At 46.5% G+C, this 22,893-nt stretch overlaps 1 long non-coding RNA gene across 1 annotated transcript in view; it reads left to right on the top strand.

Moving 5' to 3' along the window:
* The window catches only part of LOC147032843 (uncharacterized), a 33,577-nt gene extending 18,864 nt beyond the window's left edge, over positions 1-14,713 (top strand). The window contains exons 2-3 of the long non-coding RNA XR_015055373.1: positions 14,226-14,325; positions 14,533-14,713. This is a non-coding gene — a long non-coding RNA (uncharacterized LOC147032843). The remainder of the gene's footprint in view (positions 1-14,225; positions 14,326-14,532) is intronic.
* The last annotated feature ends 8,180 nt before the right edge of the window (positions 14,714-22,893 follow it).

The raw sequence follows: 22,893 nt of genomic DNA, 5'->3' as shown, positions 1-22,893 counted from the left end.
CACACCTGCGTGTTACGACGCACACAGTCCACTCCATCACATTCACACCGGGAGACGCGGCTGCGTGCTCCCGCATGCCAACCGACATCTCCCTCACATACCGCTCTCTCACACACACGGTCTCCCTTGCACACAACGACCTTGCACACGGCCGTTCACTCACGCGTGCGGGGGCACTCACCCGCGGTGCCTCACTCGCACTCCGTGCCTCACCCACACACGCGGGGGCACTCACCTGCGGTGCCTCATCCACACACCGTGCCTCACTCATACACGCGGGGGCACTAACCCGCGGTGCCTCACTCACACTGGCCGTTTCACTCACACACACGGCCTCTTCCACACACGGTGCCTCACCCACACACGCGGGGGCACTAACCCGCGGTGCCTCACTCACACTCCGTGCCTCATCCACACACCGTGCCTCACTCACACACGCGAGGGCACTCACCCGCGGTGCCTCATTCACACACACAGCGACACTCACACACGGTGCCTCATCCACACACGGCGTGCTGGGAAGCACGTACCCTGGCACCATCGCCACTACACCACTCACACACGGGGTCGCTTCCACACACGGGGCCGCACTCACACCTTGCACCACACACACAGGGACAACCACACTGGGGATTCGTGTCCCCACAAGGGTCTCCGGGGCCTCTATACCCCCCAAGCTCTCCAAGCACCTGTCCACAGCACTCGTCCCCTCAACCTCGCAAAGCACGACCGAACTCACCTGGTCGTGACTCGCCTCAAGGGGGCATACTCCCTCCCCTCGTTCCTGGAGGAGGCCATCCAGGTGCTCGCACCGGGTCCCAACACGCTCCGCGAGCTCACCCCCATTGTCCTCCACTACCTCCGTGTGTGCGTGCGCGTCACTTACCCCGTCTTCATCGTGTAGTCTTCCCTCTATCGTTCCCATCTCCCGTGTCTCTGCCAACTCTTCACCCTTTACCTCCCTTGTCTCAACTATTATTTCTGTTGTCGTCACCTCGTGTCTCGTCTCACACGTTTTGGTCTCCCCATTTAATTTTTCCCTTTCGGTCATCGTCACGACCCTCGCCCAACACGTTCCACGAATTATTTTTTCACCCGCCTCCACCGCGGGCCTGTCAGCCGTTGCACCCCCACCCAGCTCGTTTGCTCCCACACGTGGAGTCGCCCTTCCCAGCTCCCTGGTCACGGCCTTCATGCCCGCCTGCAGGCATCGGCCCATGTTCTGCGTCTCACCCCGCAGCTCTTTCATTTCTTCTTTCATGTTTGCTTCCATTCCGTTTATTTGCTGTGTATTCGCATCCATCGTCGTTTTCACTTCATTTGTATTTGTATCCATCTTTTCATCCATTTTTTGTGTATTCGCATCCATCTTTTCGTTCATGCCTTTCATTTCGTTTTTTATTTCATTTGTCATTGCCGCCAGCATGGCGCATAGCTGGGCCACGTCGGGTGCACTCAGCTGAGCCGTTTCAGCAAGGGTTTTGGTGGAGAGGGGGGGGGAGGTGTCATACACTGCGGCCGCTGCCGCACCCATTTCGGGCTCTGGGTTTAGTTGGGCGAGTCCGTGTTCCTGCACAATCAACATTTCCTGCTCGGGGATTCCATCCTGGACCATGGACTCTACATTATTACACATATACATTTCTAATACCCCCGGCTCCCGCTCGCCTTGAGACGCCATCTTGCTTCTCGTGAAGGGTTAATTTGCTCGCTCGTAATTTGGAGGGAATCGGGGGTCGCTTCTCTCACCCCTGGACCGATTCCCGTGAATTTCGCTGGAGACAGGAGAGCCCGTTTTCCTGTTCTCCGATACCAGTGCCGCGAGGAGGGCGATGAATTTGTATCCCACTTCTGACACCAGTGTTGCGGTCTTCGCGCCCGCCGGCATGCGACGGCCACGTAACTCGAATCGCGGCACGTCGCCCACCGGACGGACAATCCAGTCGTGACCCTCTCGGACTAACGCCGGGAACCAGTCACGGGTGGACCTTTCGGTCTCACCGCGATCGAGCCAATCAGCCCCCGCGTGGGATAGGGTTGCTCGCCAAATTCGAACTACCTAAGTACCCACGCGGAGGGTAGACCGGGCGATCGCACCTCGCCGCAGGTCGACTTCGGACACGGGCCACTTAAGCGACCCGTTCCGTACTATCAGAATAACCGAGCGGTGTTATCGTCGACCTCGACGGTTCGATTAATTATCGGGCGTATTCAGCCCACTACCAACCCTTTACGTGAAGCAAGGGTTCAATGGGGAAAAAGACGAAGCGAAGCGGGAAACAGTTCAACAATAAAGCACATTTATTCTCGGCACACGGGAAGCACACAAATACAATTCCACCAAATGCACACAAAAAAAAGAAAACACAATTCCATTTACACAAAAAGCAAACATAAAAGTGAAAACACAGTGCAGAGCTAATACCGACTACCGAGCACACGACAACACTTATACAATTCTACTTCACAGACGGCGCCGACAACACATACCCAAAACCAAGGAAAAGAAATACCCTCAAGAATGAGGTAGGCCTGGGGCCGAGACCTGGTCGGGCCTACCCGTCTGGTGATGAGACGCGGAGCGGCGATGGCCCCGCAACCCGCGGGCCTCGTGGACAGTGCCTGGCAGGGGGTGGGAACGGGGCCCCCTTGGTCGCACTATCTCAGCGCGGGGGAAACAGGAGGGGTTGCTGATGCTCGGGGTATAGAGGATCTTTATTATGTGCGCGACGAGCGTCTCCACCTCGGCCAGGTCGCGCTGCCGGCCTCCCAGGGGTGCAGCTCCCTGCACGACGCGAGCACCCCCTCGTCCGCCCTCGCCGCCTCTCCACAGCTCGTCCCCTCCGTTCCGACTTCAACGCACACGACGAGCAGCTCCACCGCCCGCGAAGTCTTGACTCTCTGTTCCGACTCCTTCGCCTCGTTCCGACCTTTACGACTCCTTTGACTGACGAACACCGTCCTTTTATCCCCCCGTAACTTCGCCTTTGACCCCCTCCCTTTGACCTTTCAACTCGCTCCCCATTGGCCCGAGAAAAAGTGGGCGTGAAGGCTTTTTGATCCACAAATTTGCATATATCGATCGCCCTGGGGGCGGGGCCAATTCGCCCCTCGCTCACCGATTGGACGGCAAAAAGTGGGCGTGTGTCGTTTTGGATCCGTTTTTGAAGCAGAAAATCCGTGATTTTGTACACGCTGTTCAACGTGCGCCCTACACGAGTCCAGCATCGGTGCCCATGAGTGGCGCGAGATGACGGTGATGCGATGGTGGCGAGTTGCGACGGTAAAGGTCATGGCGGTTGTGGTGAAGCTGCGTTGTGGTTGGTGGTTGTTGTTGTGGTTGTGATGGTGGCGATTGGTCCAAAATAAAGATAGTAAAAGAAAAACGGCTATCCTGAAGAGTCGCAGCACGTATAAATGACATGTATTCCCACTAGACAACGGGTTTGGGCCTAACTACACATGCACTTACCGAGATACCTCACCTAAGGGACCTGAATGGTGGTTTGCGAATCTGGTAACCACAACAATATATACACACAACAATGCCAAAAGTATGTGAACACCTGCTCATCCAACATCTCATTCCAAAATCATGGGCATTAATATGGAGTTGGTCCTCCCCCCCCCCTCCCTCCCCTTACTGCTATAACGGCCTCCACTCTTTTGGAAAGGCTTTCCACTAGATGTTGGAACATTGCTGTGGGGATTTGCTTCTATTCCGCCACAAGAGCATGAGTGAGGTCAGGATTAGATCTGCCTCGCAGTCGGCGTTCCAATTCATTCCAAAGGTGTTCGATGGGGTTGAGGTCAGGGCTCTGTGCAGGCCAGTCAAGTTCTGCCACACCGATCTCGACAAACCATCACTGTGTGGACCTCACTTTGTGCATGGGGGCATTGTCATGCTGAAACAGGAGAGGACCTTCCCCAACTTGTTGCCACAAAGTTGGAAGCACTAAATCGTCTCGAATATCATTGTATGCTGTAGCGTTATGATTTCCCTTCACTAGAACTAAGGGGCCAAGCCCGAACCATCAAAAACGGCCCCAGACCATTATTCCTCCTCCACCAAACTTTACAGTTGGCATTGTGCATTCGGGCAGGTAGCGTTCTCCTGGCATCCGCCAAACCCAGATTCATCCATCAGACTGCCAGATGGTGAAGCGTGATTCATCATTCCTGAGAACGCGTTTCCACTGCTCCAGAGTCAAATGGTGGTGAGCTTTACACCACTCCAGCCCACACTTGGCATTGCGCATGGTGATCTTAGGCTTGTGTGCGACTGATCGGCCATGGAAACCCATTTCATGAAGCTCTCGACGAACAGCGCTTGTGCTGACGTTGCTTCCAGAGTCAGTTTGGAACTAGTTCGTGAGTGTTGCAACTGATGACAGACGATTTTTCCATGCCACGCGCTTCAGTACTCAGTGGTCTCGTTCTGTGAGCTTGCGTGGCCTACCACTTCACGGCTGAGCTGTTGTTGCTCTTAGACGTTTCCACTTCATAATAACAGCTCTTACAGTTGACTGCAGCAGCTCAAGCAGGGCAGAAATTTGACGAACTAGCTTGTTGGAAAGATGGCATCTTTTGACGGTGCCACGTTGAAAGTCACTGAGCTCTTCAGTACGACCCATTCTACTGCCAATGTTTGTCTATGGAGATTGCATGGCTGTGTGCTTAATTTTATACACCGCTCAGCAATGGGTGTGGCTGAAATAGCCAAATCCACAAATTAGAAGGGATGTCCACATACTTTTGGCCATGTAGTGTATATTGTGAGAGATGTTGGTGCTCAGTCGATCGTTCATGGTCACCAAGTCTGCCAATGTGAATCACGTGATCCACAATTCAAATCCTCTACTGGCTGGTATAGTTGGTTTGTTTGGAGCAAACAACTTGCACATGAAGCAGAAGATACAGCCAGTCGATGGTGAATCAATCATCCAGGGCCTTTCAACAGTTTCACAATTCGGAGACACTTCATTGAAAGCTGTATCACAGATTTTCCTGAAATAAAAAAAACATTTAAATATTAATGCAAACCATCCAACATTTATTATTATTATTATTATTATTATTATTATTGTTGTTGTTATTTTTATTATAGCAGACATTTAGGTTAAATAAAAAGTCAATCCCTGCTCGAAAAGTTGTTCACTTTAAACGAACTTAATTTACATATTTTAAAAAATGCATCAAAACGTTTATTACCTTGTTCTATCCTGATGCTGTCTTGATGATATTGCACATTTCTCATCACAATTTCGCTAGAAATCGGGGCTCAAATCCATGCAATATTTATTGTTGGGTGTATGCATCAACAGTCCACAAGGCAGCATCGGAGGAAGCTAGTGGTATACGTTCCTGTAGGCTATCTGCATGCATGTTCCTGTGTGTTTAGCGAAACAATTTCATCAGAAACAGCATGTTCGTCGTCAGAGCCATCGGTGCAGCCTGGACCCACAGAGTCTCAATTACACACTCATCAAGAGGAGTCGAAGGCACTAACTTCATTCGAAGTCGAAGCAGAAACACTGTCACTGAAATAACTGCTGATACGAGGCAGTTTGGCTTCATTTTCATCCGTATCTGCTATACGCCTGCATTTCCGAGCACCACTCAAATGTTTTTTCATAATTTGTGTTACTAATTGTCCTCTGAAGTAACTTTAACTCTCCCGCTCTTTTTGTTTGGAACTGGAACTGCAACGTACGCCATTAACAGTGCGGTGACATCACACGCCACGAAATAGTGGTTTGTTTTTTTATGCCTCCGCTAATGAAGTCGCCAGAGGCATGATGTTTTTGGGTTGTCCATCCGTCTATGCTAATCTTTTCTGTTTTCTCTGCAACCGCTTCACCGATTGACGCAAAATTTTCACCATAGGTGCGACTACTCATGGAGAATTCATCAAAGTGTCCTAGTTTCAATTAAAATAGTATGTTTTTTTAGAAAGTTGCAGTAAATTATATACATATGCTTTATTGAAACGTATCGATATGTGTACACTTTAAAATATATACATTTTTTGCTTTGGGCCCCTTCTGAGTGTGGGCCTGGTGCCATTGTAAAGCTGCCACTGGGTGGGGATGGGCAAAGCTTGACTTGAAATGCAGAAAACTTTTCTTGATTCCCCTTCACTGACCACCGACCTGTCTGCAATGGGAAAGTGATAGACCCAGAGACTCATTTTCATCACAGCGCATTCCAATAATCATGATGGGCTTGGTTTCCATGGTATCAACCTGAGCAAGGTGTGAAGCAAGGACACCAGCCCAGAAGGGAGAGCAGTATGCCATCAAGCTGCGAATGAAGGCCTTTTAGGTGAACAGGAGATAGGTGTGCTAAGCAAGGACTTTGTGCAACACAGAATGCCCAGTTGGCGACTGGCTTTGGAGGCCAACTTTGAAATGTAGTTTGCCCAAGAAAGATCATGGCTGATGGTGATACCGAGGAGTTTGAGTGACTGAACTTTCTCAAGAGGATTGTTAAGAAAGTAGATTGGAGGGTTTGGCAGATGGTCCTTTCGGAGAAAGAGTGTGAGATTTGTAAGGATTTAAAGACATATTCCAAGTGTTTCACCAGCTTGAGATTTTGTCAAGGTCTAAAAAGAGGGAAGAGGCTGCTGCCTACCTATCTGAAGGATGAGGGGATGTCACGGCAGAGGATGAAGTCGTCAGCAAATGTATAAAGGGGATTTTCCACGGAGTTGGAAAGATCGTTGATGAAGATTAGGAATAAGACACCGCCTTGTGGCACTCCAGCCTTGACAGGAAGAGATGGAAGGATTCCGTTGAGAGCCACATGGCTGCGAGAGTGGATGAAGTCAGTAACCCAAGAGTGGAGTTGGCTTTGAATGCCATAGGCAGACAGTTTGGAGAGCAAGGTGGGATGCCAGACTATTAAAAGCTAGAAACATGTCCAGAGAGATGACCCTGATATCATGTCTTACATTGAGGGCCTCCATCCATTGTTGGGAGAGTTGGAGCAGCATGTCTAAGGTGGAGAGACCTGGTCTGAATCGAAATTGGTGATCTGAGATGAGGTCGTTGGAGAGAAATGAGGATTTCATGTTATAGTCTGGCAGCCATTGGCTAAAGTGTGTTTTGGAGTACATACACAATTTTATTGCAGATTCTGGTTACATATACTAAACTCATATCCGAGTGATGCCACTTTGTCACGCTTGAGCAATTTTTTTTAGGACCAAAATTCAAAATGGCCGCCATCAAAACCGTTTTTTGGCCGTAACTCGGCCAAAATCAAGATATGAACCCGATTTCAGTGACAGACAGAACCTACGAGAAAGATTGGCCACATGTATTGACCCTCTACAACCAGAGAATCACCCGGATGGGCTTGTGAACATTGTATCTGGAAGAATGAGTCCAAACATTGTCAACGCTGACATTTCTGTTGGCATAGGAGTCAAGCAGATGAAGGAGTATGAGGAGCAATGGCCAGACAGCTTCAACAAGCCGCTCAGCAAACAAGTCGTCACGATGGCAGTGTCCCGAAAGCAGATAAAGGTCAGACAAACACCTGTATATGATACGGGGCTCATATATTCAAGAGTGTTGGGCCTTCAGGCAGTGAGGGACATCAACCTGAAAGATATCATGAAGTTTGAGCTCGCCCCAGTACCGCCTTCTATGTTTGAAGATAACGGTGACATGCGAATCAGAAAATCGAAAGCAGTCTTGAAGCAGAAATTGCAGGTAGAGGTGTCTGACAGAATGTTTCCAGCTGATGGAGCAATCATTGTAGATGGTTGTGCTCTGCTGTGGGTGATTCAATGGCCATCAAAAGGAACAGTAGGGGACTATGTGCAGAATCTTCTTTCTTATTTGAGAGATAAGCTGAAGATATGTGATACGTATTTGGTCTTTGACCGGTATTATGACAACAGCATCAAGAAAGTCACGTGAACCGCTCGTGCAGGCAAAGATGCCAGTCGACGACACCAGCTGAATCTGACGACGCCACTCCCTGCACAAAAGATCATTTTGACAGTGACAGAGAACAAAGTCCAGTTAATAAATATCATTTGCAGCTCCATCAAAGACCATCCTGAAGCATTTTCTACCAACACAAAGCTCATATTAACTGGACCTAACCCAATACCTATGGAAATTGCAGAATACCAAGTAGTAGAAAGGCCTGACCTAAGAACCACTCACGAAGAAGCCGATGTTATTATGGTACAACAAATGGTCCTTCTGGCCTCATCAGGAGTTCCGAGTATCCAGGTAATTTCAGACGACACAGATGTATTCATATTGCTGTTGCATTTTTACCAACTGAAGGTACTGGCATGCAACCTTGTGATGGCTGGTACAAGTCGTGACAGATCGTCTGTTGACATCAAGGCGACAGTGCAGAAGCATGCACACATTGTCACCCAAGTTCTGGCAGCACATGACTGTGGTGTCTGGATGTGACAGTTGCTTACCTGTGGAGTATCGGAAAAGGTACAATTGTGAAACACCTCAAAGATGGTCGTCAATTAAATTATCTTGGTGATCTTGATGCAGAATTACCAGATGTCATATCTGAAGCAACTGACTTCTTTGCTGCTTGCTATGAATCCCAGGAAACAGAAGACATGTCAGCAATTCGATTTGATGTCTGGTCTTCAAAGATGGTTAACAAGAAGCTGACATCAGCACCAGAGTTAAAAACTCTACCACCAACCACTGTGGCTTTCATCCAACACGTTCTCAGAGCGCACTTGCAGGCAGCAATATGGCGGGCTGCATTAGATCCAGACCCACCATTGATCGATCCAACGAGTCATGGATGGTCACATGAAGAAGTGTCGAGCATGTTGCTCCCTGTGTCTCTGCCTCTGGATGTCATCAGAGCTCCTGATAATGTTCTCAAGATGATCAGGTGTGGGTGCAGCTCAGTGCGACCCTGTGCAACGAATAGATGTAGTTGCTCTGCCGCCAGGCTCTCCTGTTCATTGTTCTGTGGCTGCCATGGTATGGAGGAATGTCAGAACGACCAAACAAAGTCTGTATCAGCAAGCGAAGCTGTGGAACTTGAGTGAACACTAGTTATTTGATTTATGCAGCTGTCTTGTATGTGAGATTGAGTGAAAGAAAGATTGAGTGAAAGTAGAATGAAAAAAGTTCATCAGCAACCAATCAGGGTATTCATAGTTGATAGCATGTACAGACCCCTTTTTGGATTTAAATTTGTGTTAGATTTGTGTAAACCTTGCTTATTATGTTTATTTGGTTATGTGTTAATATAATTAATTATAGTTTGTAGTTACCTAATCATTGTATTACCTAACTGTACTGTTGGAAATAAAGATATACAATACAATACAAGACAATATACTGTTTACCACTTAAATCAGCTTCATATAGATTTTGGGCATAGTTACGGCTGAAAATAGTTCGGTCGATATTTTTTCAGTCAAAATATTATATATCGATAGAAAAATTGCGATATAGACTATTAGTATGAGTTGTATGGTTTATTTAAACATATCAGTGTATTCCTTGACCCCCAAAACATAGGGTTTGCCACTGAAATCGGGTTCATATCTCGATTTTTGGCCGAGTTACGGCCAAAAAACGGTTTTGATGGTGGCCATTTTGAATTTTGCTCCTAAAAAAAATTGCTCAAGCGTGACAAAGTGGCATCACTCAGATTCGAGTTTAGTATAGTCTATGTTACCAGAATCTGCAATAAAATTGTGTATGTACTCCAAAACACACCTCGGGTAAAATTCCAGTTCTGCATCCAGACTATTAGTTGCAATGATGGATACCATGACCTTGCTGATCATTGGAATTTCGCTGATATGTCCGTTGTTAAGAACAAGGTGGCACCAGGTTTTGGAGGAGGAAGACAAGTTTGAGAGTTCAATCTTGAGGTTGAACAGATGTTTTCTGGCTCCAGTGAAAATGAACACTGGAATAAGGGCTTTGTGGAATAAGCTAAGAATGCCTTCAGTCAGGTTTGCTTTTCAGGAAAACAAGACAAGTTGTTTCAGGGAAACTGCCTAACCACAGGGTTCAGTGTACCATGGGTGGGAAGAAGGGTAGGATAACTGAAGATGAGATAGGATGAATCTGTGTGTGTGAGAGAGAGAGAGAGAGAGAGAGAGAGAGAGAGAGAGAGAGAGACACAGACACAGACAGAGACAGAGACAGAGACAGAGACAGAGACAGAGACAGAGACAGAGACAGAGACAGAGAGAGAGACAGACAGAGAGAGAGACAGAGAGAGAGAGAGAGAGACAGAGAGAGAGACAGAGAGAGAGACAGAGAGAGAGAGAGACAGAGAGAGAGACAGAGACAGAGACAGAGAGAGAGAGAGAGAGAGAGAGACACAGACACAGACAGAGACAGAGACAGAGAGACAGAGACAGAGACAGAGACAGAGACAGAGACAGAGACACAGAGGGTTTCTGTGGAAGAATTCCCAGGCTGAGTTAATATCTGGGGTAGGAGTGATAGGAGACCAATCCTGAAGTCGATATAGGAGACCAGACATGGAGACAAGACCACATAATTCTTCATTGCCCATGGGTTCTCATTATGATAAATGAACAAAGGTTTCAGCTTCTTGTCACTTTTTCCTTGCCACCTGTTAAAAGAGGTGGGCGGTTTTTCAAAGCCTTAAAGCCAGGAGCACTTTTCTTAGTGATGGAGATGTCGGTTCTTGACGGCATCTGTTTCCAATACAGACCCATCTCATCTGCATTGAAAACTTGGCGAGGGTCGTAGCCACCATTCTCGATGATATGCCGCAACCTGTCTGGGAATGCCTCAGCAGCATCGATGTCAGCACTTGCAGCTTCCCCCTGCACTCGTACATTCTTAAAACCGTTCTGTGCCTGAAACCGATGAAACCACCACGGCTTGTACCAAAGGGCTTTTGTTTCACACTGGGACTTACAGTGGAGCTCTCTCCATCTTCTTTTTTGATTTTTTCAGAGTAAAATATCCTTCTGCTGGACAAGGTCAAGGCTGATTGGCATGTTCTTCTGATGAAGATCTTCAAGCCACATAGCCAGCTTACCTTCCATTTCCTTCATTGCTTGGCTGCGCTGACGTGTTATCTTTTGCATTGGATGCTGTGTTGTATGCTTTGCTTTCTCACTGATCTCATTGGCATCTTGCAGGGATGATCTTCAGCGACAGAAAGCCAAGATGGCGAGTGACGTCGACAGCACAATCATCACTTTTACTTCACTTAATAATGTCCAGTTTCACATCGAGAGTCACTTTTACACTGTTGCTTGTATTGAGCTTCAACCTTTGCGCTGGTGATGCGTTTTCCAGTCATGGTTGCACGATAACAGTTATGGTTGCAGGGTTGGTGGACCAAGCACTTCGGTGATAATTTTGGAAAATAATCTTTGTGAAGAAGAATAGGAGGAACAAGTCTGAAGACGACGATGGTTCACGAGCGGTATTTGACGATGTAGATTGTTTCAGAAGTCAAGGATGAGACAATGTGATAATGTTTGACCAAGTTATAAAAATGATCAACATGATGTGGTACGGGTGACGGGTTATTAGCTGCAAAATGTCGAAAACCCGGTTTCGTTCAACAACTTTAAAAAATTTGACCTTTGCATAACCTTTAAAGGTCCCAAAACAATGTTGTGGACATTAAAATAAGGAAACAGGATACGTGCTATAGCTTAATGGAGTTAGTTCGTCGAAGAAGGTTGAAAACCCGGTTCGATTCCCACAACTTGGAAAATTTGACCTTTGTGAACTTTAAAGGTCAAAGGTCAAGGATTATGACCTTTTGTGCAAAACTTCCTCTGGAACATTCCAGGAACAATATAACGTCATGTCGGCTATATGGCATTTCACACTCCACGGATTATCCATACTTTGATGAAATCAGCGTAAAAACAAACTTGAAGGGGGCGCCACGGGCAAGGTGTTCGAGATAGAGCAAAATGGTTTGAAGACTTTAGGTGGGGAATGACCTCAAGATTATGCATAAAAAATATTGTCATCCTAGCTCTCAAAGTTTGGGCGGTCATCTGATTTTTATGTCAAAATTCGAAATTTTCAAAGTTCATGACCTTGTGACCTTCACCTTGGGACTAAAATGAAAAATCGAGCTCTGTGGGGCTATGCAGGTGCCATTGGGCTAACCAAATACTGAAACCACTGCCAGATTCGACAACCCCCTCGGAGAAGATGGATTTTTCTGTCAAAATCGCAATTTTCTAAGTTCATGACCTTGTGACCTTGACCTTGGGACGAAAATGAAAAATCGAGTTCCGTGGGGCTATGCAGGTGCCATTGGGCTAACCAAATACCGAAACCCCTGTCATATTCGACAAAACCCTGAGGAGAAGATGCAAATTGAAATCGGCTACCCCCTATAAACACAATTTGCAATTTTCTAAGTTTGTGACCTTGTGGCCTTGACCTTGGGACGAAAATGAAAAATCGAGCTCCGTGGGGCTATGCAGGTGCCATTGGGCTAACCAAATACTGAAACCCCTGTCAGATTCGACAAACCCCCTCGGAGAAGATGCAAATTGAAATCGGCTACCCCCTAAAAACACATGTTTTTTGGGCGTGGCTCCGCCCATAATGGGCGCACCATGCCAATTTTCAGGAAAACACAACTAGATCATGATATAAACCTCCCACCAAAATTTCATCAGGATCGGATCAAAACCCACGGAGCTATGCTCGGGACAACAGACAGACAGACAACAATAACGAATACAGAGGTCACTTATATTTTTCGTGAAAATATTTTTTCGTGAACCAATAGGTTGTGTTGAAGAAGAACAACATGGGTACATTTGATGGAGAAATAAGAAAATAAAGCAATTCAAAGTGCTTTTTAAGGGAGAAGTGTTTTTTAAACAATGAAGATTCAGTTTGGAGATATTTAGAAAAAAAGTGGGGGGGGGGGAAGAATGGAGATACTTTGAAGTGATAGATAAAATTTGAAAGTTGATTAATGATTGTACAAATCAAGTGATTGGAGTTGCGGAAACTAAAAACAAACCATGGACTCGTACCAAAAACATGGAAACTAATTGATAGTAAGAAACCGAAACAAGAAGGTTGCAAACAAACAGAGGATAAAGGAAGTACTGTAAAATAAATATTAATCAAGACAAAGCTGTGAAGAAATCTGCATGGTAGGATAAATATACAGGGTGTTCGTAAAGTCCTTGAGTGGTTTTAAATATTTATTTAACTAAACCCATTAGGGATAGAATGATGAGGTTATTTGCATTATATAGTACTAGTACGGGCCCGTAGGTGCGTAAACGATGACTGGATTGGGGAATTATTTCAATTGGATCGGACCAACCGTATCATAAATGGCCATAACTTGGGAAACACCTGGGAAACATATTCAGGTCCCCAGCGTCAATTGTGACATCATATCAAATGAAGAAGAATTGTAACGCCCCCTCTCTCTCGCCCCCCCCTCAGTCCCCCTCTCTCCCCCCTCTCTCACCCCTAGTCTCACCCTCCTCTATTCCCCCTCTCTCTCCCACCCTCTCTCTCCCCCTCTCTCACCCCTAGTCTCGCCCCTCCTCTCTCCCACCTCCTCTCTCCCCCTCCTCTCTCGCCCTCTCTCTCTCTCTCCCTTCTCTCTCGCCCCCTCTCTCTCACCCCCTCTTTCGCCCCTTTCTTGCCCCCCCTCTCTCCCCCTCTCTACCCCTTCTCTCCCCCTCTCTCACCCCTAGTCTCACCCCTCCTCTATTCCCCCTCTCTCTCCCCCTCTCCCACCTCCTCTCTCCCCCTCCTCTCTCGCCCTCTCTCTCTCTCTCCCTTCTCTCTCGCCCCTCTCTCTCACCCCCTCTTTCGCCCCTTTCTTGCCCCCCTCTCTCCCCCTCTCTACCCCTTCTCCCCCCTCTCTCACCCCTAGTCTCACCCCTCCTCTATTCCCCCTCTCTCTCCCCCTCTCCCACCTCCTCTCTCCCTCACCTCTCTCCCTCCCCTCTCTCACCCCCTCTCTCTCCCCCTCTCTTTCCCCCCTCTATCACCCCTAGTCTCGCCCTTCCTCTCTCGCCCCTCCTCTCTCGCCCCCACCCTCATCCCCCTCTCATCCCCCCTCTCCCGTCCCCCTCTCTTTCCCCCCACTCTCGCTCCCTCTCTCTCCCCCTCTCTTGCCCCCCTCTATTCCCCCCCCAGTCTCGCCCTTCCTCTCCCCCCCTCCTCTCTCGCCCCACTCTCATCCCCCTCTCCCGTCCCCCTCTCTCGCAGATATTGGTCGACAGATAAATGGCTGTAACTTGGGAACTGCTCATCCGATTAATATCAAACCTCGAAAAGGCACATCAGCGGGTCCCCAGCAATATTCCTGGCAAGTTTCAATCAGATCGGACCGTCGGTCATCGAGAAACGGCGGTCGCAGACAGACACACACACACACACACACACACACACACACACACACACACACACACACACACACACACACACACACACACACACACACACACACACACACACACACACACACATTGCTGGAATTATAGATAGATTACTAACACATTATATTCTGTTGCAGATTCTATTGGTGCATGCATGGCATTTCCAACAGCATGGCAAGAAATCGATCGTCAGTTGGATGTGCTGAGGGCCACAAAAGGAAGCCACATTGAAGTTTTATAAAACGTTATTGTGTAATTCATTTAATGAATGAAACTCTATTGTATAACTCATATAATAAAACTCCATTGTGTACTCCATATTATGCACAAAACAGCATCATTCTATCCTTAATGGGTTTAGTTAATTAAATAAATATTTAAAACCACTCAAGGACTTTACGAACTCCCTGGATATTACATGGAGAACATGGAAGAAGAAGCTGAGACAGCAGCGAAGATCTCCAAGCAGCTAACTGTGGAGGGGACAATCCAGTAAAAGAAAATGAGGGAATATACTCACTCCAGAGAGGGAGCAGATGGAAAGATGGGCAGAACACTTCAACGAGGTTTTGAATAGAATGAACGACAGATAAGATGAGATAGAAGAACGGATAGAAAGGGATCTACCAATTGATATGGGACCAATCAAACACTCCGAAGTGCTATCTAAAGTATGAATAACCAGAAGCCACCAGTGGCAGACAACATACAGTATTATGTCCTGGTAAGTACTTACAAAAGCTATGATATTCCAAGTTACAACCTTGACTTATAAACAATTTACCGATTTCCCAACTGCCTGGATCATCAGCTGGGCACCGTTTTTCATCGAGGTTTTGATCCTTTTCAGCCCAGAACCTCTCCAAGTCCAAACGGTGGATCCACAACCCCGGTCGCAGGTCCACATCAGTAGATTACTCAACATCAATGGACCCACAACCTCAAAGTTGTGTCCAGACAGTCAGTCAACACAGCAATGCAATATCCTTATAAAAACTTATTAAAAAATTACTTTTATTTAAAGTATTACTTCATGTGAATAACTTTAATCATACACCACTTTATATGATAATAAATTAAGTGATAAACACTTTACTTTGTAGACATGTCCATAACACAGCACATCTATCTAATCATAGACTCAAACTGTCATTCAAACGTTCAGACTGTCATTAAAGCCGCTGTCACATCTTGACGATTTAGCCAGCGTATGCCGATTTATGAAAAAATTGTCTAAAACGCTGGCACACGTCGAATACGTTATGGGTACGTTTTGTATACGTTAAGAGCACGCTGAAAAACACTTCCATATGTCGTAGTACGCTGGCTTTAAACGTTGTACTTTTAGGTTGTCCTCAAATTTTTGCATGCTTGAAATTTTACGACGTATGCCGGCGTATGACTCACACGTTCCGCTACGCTGGTCATAAGTTGTAGGCACGTTATGCAATCATTGACACACGTCGACACACGTTACTTGTAAGTTACTCATAAGTTGAAACACGTCGAGGTAATGTTTAGCGTACCCGAAACTTATTTCTAACCTATGAGTAACGTTTTGTAAGCACGCTACACGAACGTTGTTCACACTTCGCAACACGTTACTTGAAAGTTCCTCATACGTCGAAACACATCAAAGTAATGTTTAGGGTACCAGTGACTTATTTATAACCTATGAGTAACGTGCTAGGGAATTATTTGTAAAGCATGTCCTACGCATAAATACGTATGTAGACGTATTTGACGTCTTCAGGACGACCACAGAACTTACTGAACGCGTTTCTAACTTACAGATACCGTATAATGGCATATTGGCAGCGATTTGGGGATTTGGTATATAATAAAAAATACACCCGTGCGGGAGTGACGGTCATCTCTGCGAGAAAATATATTGCCTCCTGAAGGTGGGGCAGTTTTTGCAAACTTTGAAGTCACGTGACGCGAAAATTAAAGCGAAATTCGAAAATCCGTCCTGACGAAATTTAGATATTGTCCCATAGATTCATATGCCACAATCAAATTCAAGATTGCTTGAGAAATGTAGGAGGAGATAGATTTTGAAAATCGTCATTTTCGCATTTTTTGCCAACTTTGAAGTCACGTGACACGAAAACGAAAGCGAATATCGAAAATCCGGCCCAACCAAAATTTAGATATTGTCCCATACATTCATTTGCTACAATCAAATTCAAGATCGCTTGAGAAATGGCGGAGGAGATAGAATTTGAAAATCGTCATTTTCGCAACTTCAAAGGCCTCGTGACCTTGACCTTGACCTTCGGTGACCTTGAAAGTCATACCATCGTGTACGTCTCATCGACCTCTGTCAGGATCACTAATGACCGGATCTCCCGCTTCAACTTCATTGTGAATGGACGGACGGATGGAAGGACATCGACACCCATATTATTAGGTCATGCTTGAAGAGATGACCTAAAAAGGGGCTTCGCAGGAGGAACCCGTCTTCTTTTTTAGACTTCGTGGTGAGTACATGTCCATGTCATTCTGAGAGATGGAGGATACGGCAAGGCTGAGACGACAATAACTACCTATCCTCGAACATCAACATGACCTCATCGAGTTGACACTGCACCAGTTGCGTGCCAATAGAGCCGGGAGAAGAAGACGTGAACGGAGGAGAAGGAACTGGGTGAGACCATGGATCGGGAGGCGACGCCATTACGGCATATATGACCAGCTCATGGTGGAACTCCGGAACGAGGACCATGCATCCTTCATCAACTTCCTGTGAATTCCCCCAGCGATGTTCGACGAGCTGCTAGCCAGAATGGGTCCAAGGATAACCAAGCAGTACACCTTCTACAGGGATCCGCTTGAGCCTGGCACTGAGGCTGCTGCTGTTGGTGCCGTGACTGCAGTGAGGTGGAAGCGATTTAACTCGTTCAATGAAAACGATTTCAATTGCCGAGCACCAGCGTCCAAAAACAATAGGCGAGTGACAGGCATTTATTTAAAGTGAAGTTACAGCCTATGAATAGCAAACATCATGTAATCCTCGATGATAGCTGCCACGCTATGCATACCTTAGAGCAGGCGTCGGCAACCTAAACCAGGCCGTGGGCCACTGGGCCATGTTCGGGCCACCTCGCGGGCCGCACCCCCCCTCCCAACCCGAAAAAATAACAAACACACCTAAAATCAATGACAATAAATGTAATTGTATATTGAACCTTAAGACCTTCAGCCATCTGAAACAACAACGAAAAAATATTTAAGACCAAGTGAAGTGGACTAGAAGCGAAAATAATTTATTGTGACGTACAGAGACTGTGATATATGTGGAAGAATCATATGTCCATATATGTTAAATTTGCCGTCGGTTCAGAAAAATGTTTCACGGGCCGCACCTAATAGAAATCCGGACAAGGAGCCGCGGGCCGCACGGGAGGAGCTCGCGGGCCGCATTTGGGCCGCGGGCCGCAGGTTGCCGACCTCGGCGTTAGACTATCGTTGGGCATAGGTTGTGGACGCCTAAAACACGCTAATCAATCGTTGGTATAACTTATCTATAAGTTATCGAAGCGTTCGGTGTTCATTACTAGTACATTATGCATTTGTCCAAGTCGTTTTGAATACTTTAAAAACTGAAACAAAAAAATAGTTCATCGTGGGAATGAGAAAAAAAAATTAGCCGAAAAGAACATCGAACAATGGTGCAAAGTAGTCTCCTATTCGTGGACGCAACGAGGATCCATCATCACCCATACCCTCCCAATCAAGCTCACCTACTACTACTGACATGGACCTACTACAACTACCAATACTACTACTACTATTACTACTACTACTACGACTACTACTGACACGCTCACCTAATACTACTGATACTGATACTACTGACATTGACATCTACTCAACATGGAGTCTGGAACACTGATGGGTTCCTCTTGTGAAGCCCATTTGAAAATACCAATTCCCCTAAACGCTGCCAAATCGCCATTATACGGTAGATGTAAGTTAGAAACACGTTCAGTAAGTTCTGTGGTCGTCCGGAAGACGTCACTCAAATTTGTCTACATACGGCAATGTGCGTTTGAGATACGTTACACATAGGTTCAAAGCACGCTACTCATAGGTTCAAATCACGTTACTCATAGGTTAAAAATTAAGTTTCGGGTATGCTAAACATTACCTCAACGTGTTTCGACTTCTGAGTAACTCACAAGTAATGTGTGTCCGACGTGTGACAACGATCACGGAGCGTGCCGAGAACTTATGCCAGCGTATGCGGAACTTGTGAGCCATACGTCGAGTACGTCGTAAAATGTTTCAACCTGCTTGAAATTTCACGACGCACTCGACGTACCACGCAATATGACAGCGTACTTCATTGTTTTTCAGCATGCTCCTAACGTATACACAACCTATCCATACCGTATTGGACGTATGCCAGCGTTTTAGACACATTTTTCATAGGTCAGCATACGCTGGCTAAATCGTCAAGGTGTGACTGCGATGTTGACACTTCCAATTTTCAGGCGGTTATGATTTAAGGCCCGGTCACACCTTGACGTTTTAGCCAGCGATGGCAACGTGTTAAAATGTATGTAAAAACGCTGGCTTACGTTGAACTTTTGATGTTTTTTTTAAAGATTCGGACGTATTCATAGCGACTTGGTCTTATGTATAACGCATTGGTAACTACACAGAACGTTTCGTTGTGTTATATATAACTTATACCAACGAATGCTGAACCTGTTGTCGGCCTACACAACCGATGCCCAACGATAGTCTAACTCAGGCATAGCGCGTTGCACGCATCGCCGACGATGTCGTGACGTAGCCTATTAAAAGGCTGACGCACAACGATTCAAATCATAACTGCCGTAGAAATGGAAGTGACAACATCGCGGTCACACCTTGGCGATCTTGCCAGCGTATGCCGACGTAACAAAAAATGTGTCTAAAACGTTGGGGCACGTCGAATACGGTATGGGTAAGTTTGGTATACGTGAGTAGAACGCTAAAGTACGCTATCATAAGTCGTAGTAAGTAGAGTACGTCAAGAAATTTTGAACATGTTCAAAATTTTACGACGTACTCGGTGTATGACACACGTTCCGCATGCGATGGGGATAAGTTTTACACACGATATGTGGACGCTTACACACGTCCACAAAGGCTACTTATAAGCTACTCATAAGTCGAAACACGTCGCGGTAATGTCTTTTTTACGCGAAACTTATTTCTAACTTGTGTTTGACTTGCTTTGAACCAATTCTTTACGTAGTCCCAACACACATCGACGTATGTAGACGTATTCCAATGACGTCTTCCGGTCGACAAAAAAAAATAAATGAATGTGTTTCTAGCTTACAACTGCCATATAAAGACGTGTTCCCAGCGGTTTTGGGAATTGGTATATAAAAATGCTGCTCATAAAAGGGGAACCCAACAGTGTTTTCGAGTCCTTTTTGAGTCGATGTCCATGCCAGCAGTAACAGTATCAGTATCAGTATCAGTATCAGTATCAGTATTAGTATTAGTATTAGTATTAGTCGTAGTTTGTTCATGTTGGCAGTAGTAGGTGGGTGTGAGGGGGAGGGTGTGGGTTATGATGGATCGTCCTTGCGTCCGCGTGTCCACGGGTAGGTTCATAGGCTGCCACTCAACGATTTAAATGGCTGCATCTCCACGATTGAAAGTAGACGCTTGCGCTCAACAATTGGATTTTTTTACACTCAACGACTTTTAAACGGTACCACTCAGCTATTTTCATTGTTTACAATGAACGATTTAAATTGCTGTCACTCGCCTTGGTTTTTTGACGCTGGGGTTTGGAAATTTGAAGCGTTTCTTCTGAACGTGCTAAATCGCTCAAACTCGACTATTTCAAATAGACGCTGCCGACGGACAATTGGAATCATAGCCAAGCTCGACATCGAAGTGTGAACATCCTCGTCATGCCGAAGAAAAGTTTGAAGAATGCTGCAAATAAGTGTCCTGGCCGTGGCCGTGGACGCTGACGCAAGGACGATCCATGATACCGACGTCTTTCAGCCTATGAGTAACTTAAAAGTAACGTCTGTCGATGTGTGGCAACGATCGCGTAACGTGCCAACAACACGTTAATCATAGGTAGGAAATAAGTTTCGGGTACTCTAAACATTACCTCGGCGTGTCTCAACTTATGATTAACTTACAAGTAGCATGTGTTGACGTCTGTCAACGATCGCAGACCGTGCCTACAACTTGTGGCCAGCGTAGCGGAACGTGTGAGTCATACGCCGGCATACGTCGTGAAATTTCAAGCATGAAAAAATTTGAGGACAACCGAAAAGTACAACGTTTAAAGCCAACGTACAACGACGTATGGCAACGTACTACGACGTATGCCAGCGTGCTCTCAATGTTATCAAAACTTACCCATAACGTATTCAACGTGTGCCAGCGTTTTAGAAAAAAAATTCAAAAATCGGCATACGTTGGCTAAAACGTCAAGGTGTGACCGGGCCTTTAAATCGGCGTGCGGCAGGTTTTTAACAGAGAACGCCACGAGTTCGTCGGCGATACATGCAGCGCGCTATGCTTAAGTTAAACTATCGTTGGGCATAGGTTGTTAACGCCGACAACAGGCTAAACATTAGTTGGTATAAGTTATCAATAAGACAACGAAATGTTCTGTGCCCGTTACTAATATGTTATGCATATGACCAACACGTTATGAATACATCCAAAACTTTTTTAAAAACCTCAAAACTTCAGCGTACGTTAACGTTTTACATACATTTTTATACGTTGCCATTGCTGGCTAATACGTCAAGGTGTGACAGCACCTTTACAACTGATTTTTACATGCTGCACTGCGTATCTTAGTAACCACCAATAAATTATTTTAACCCCTATTTGTAATGTATTTTATACATAATATTTATTTATTGTATTTTTATCTAAATGCCTCCATTATTTAATACCATCTATAAATACATATATATTTCTCTATATTGTTATGGCTGTGGAAATTCGCAGAACACCATAAAAGTCCTTAGTTCAGTTAGATCGATATGTCTGTATTCAGTGAGATTTCCCCACCGTTGTTTAATGGGATTTATTCGTGTCACAGGGCTGTGATCTTTGAGATAGCCGTTTTTCTTTCACTATCGTTATTTTGGGACCAACCACCAACATCGCTCTCAAACACCCGCTTCAGACCCACCGTCCTTCCACCACCACAACCATACACGCTTCTCAACAACCACGCCATCCTCAGCACTCCGCCAGCAACCGTCAACATCTCCACACCACAAACATCGCCTTACCTTCGTCTCCGAAACGACTCCATCTTTGCACCAACTGCGGTGAGTCCCCAGTGAACAACATCGCTGAAAACCGACGCGGGGGGGGGGGGTTCGTTGTGAGCGCAAGTCTGGTGATTTCTACCACGTCCACTCTGTGTGGAAGCTTCGCCTCAAAAAACGGATCACAGGAGAGGAATGGGCGGGGCCTGTGGGGGTCGAAGGGTGACGATTTCAACCACGTCGGCTCGCTCTCGGAGAATCAGATCCAGAGGGCCGGTGATTTCTACCACGTTCGCTTTCCGAGCAGAGGTCAGAGGTGAGAGTATGAAGATCAAATCTCGTCTCACCAGCCCTATAAAAGGCCACGCAGACGCCAGTTGAACTAGTCGAGTCGGTCGGGTGGAAGAGTGGAGTCAAGTCGGGTCTGGAGGCGAGTCTGGAGCAGTCGAGGAGCTGCGAAGAAGTCTGGAGCCTGGCGCTTGGAGCATTCAGTCGGTGGAGAGGTTCGGACACCAGGAGGAGACGCGAGCTGGGAGCGCAGCCCCGCCTGCTGTGCCGCGCAGACCTGCGCTCGTGTACGAGCCGGAGAGAACTCGCCAACCAGCTCTGAACGGTCCGAGGTGACAGTCTGAGCAGCGCGAGGGACGGACGGGCTCTTAATGAGAGCATCAACTCGAAAAGAGCAAAGGCCCGTTCGTTCCTCTGAGGCGTTGCCGGCTGGGCCCAAATCACCGGGCCGTCAGACGAGGCCTGGGCTGGACCGCGGTTACGCTAGCTGCCGTGAGGAAGGAGCATCGTGGATCGCCCAGCGAGGAAGGTAACCTGCGCGGCCTCGCGGACCCTCTGCGGTCTTCACGGCTCCACGTTATAAAGGCCCACGGGCCCAGTCTGACTCCCGTCTATGGGGGTGGTCTTTTTCCTGGGGTTTTGCTTTCGAATGCATGTTGTGGCGCCGTGTCTTGTAAGTAAAAACTGTATAACTGGCTGTGCATAATTGCTTATAGACGGTCGTAGCACCCTTTGCCTTCGCTTTTATCGATTCCATACCTGCATGACTGTATACTTGTGGAAAACAATAAATGTGCTTGTGTGAATGTTAACCCGTTCGTCATGTCCTTTTTCCCATATTGAACCGCTATCTCGCTCTCGCAATATTAGTTGGTTTTTTAAATAACCGATAAATAGAATCGGGTCTGACGAGGTCTGGCGATAATACCCGCTCGGTTGTCCCATAACGGA

Source organism: Eptatretus burgeri, chromosome 2 (genome assembly GCF_056783735.1).
Source record: "Eptatretus burgeri isolate ZD-2024b chromosome 2, Ebu_testis_v1, whole genome shotgun sequence".
Lineage (NCBI taxonomy): Eukaryota > Metazoa > Chordata > Myxini > Myxiniformes > Myxinidae > Eptatretus > Eptatretus burgeri.
Note: the sequence above shows the minus strand (reverse complement) of the source record. Positions and strands in the feature narration are given on the sequence as shown.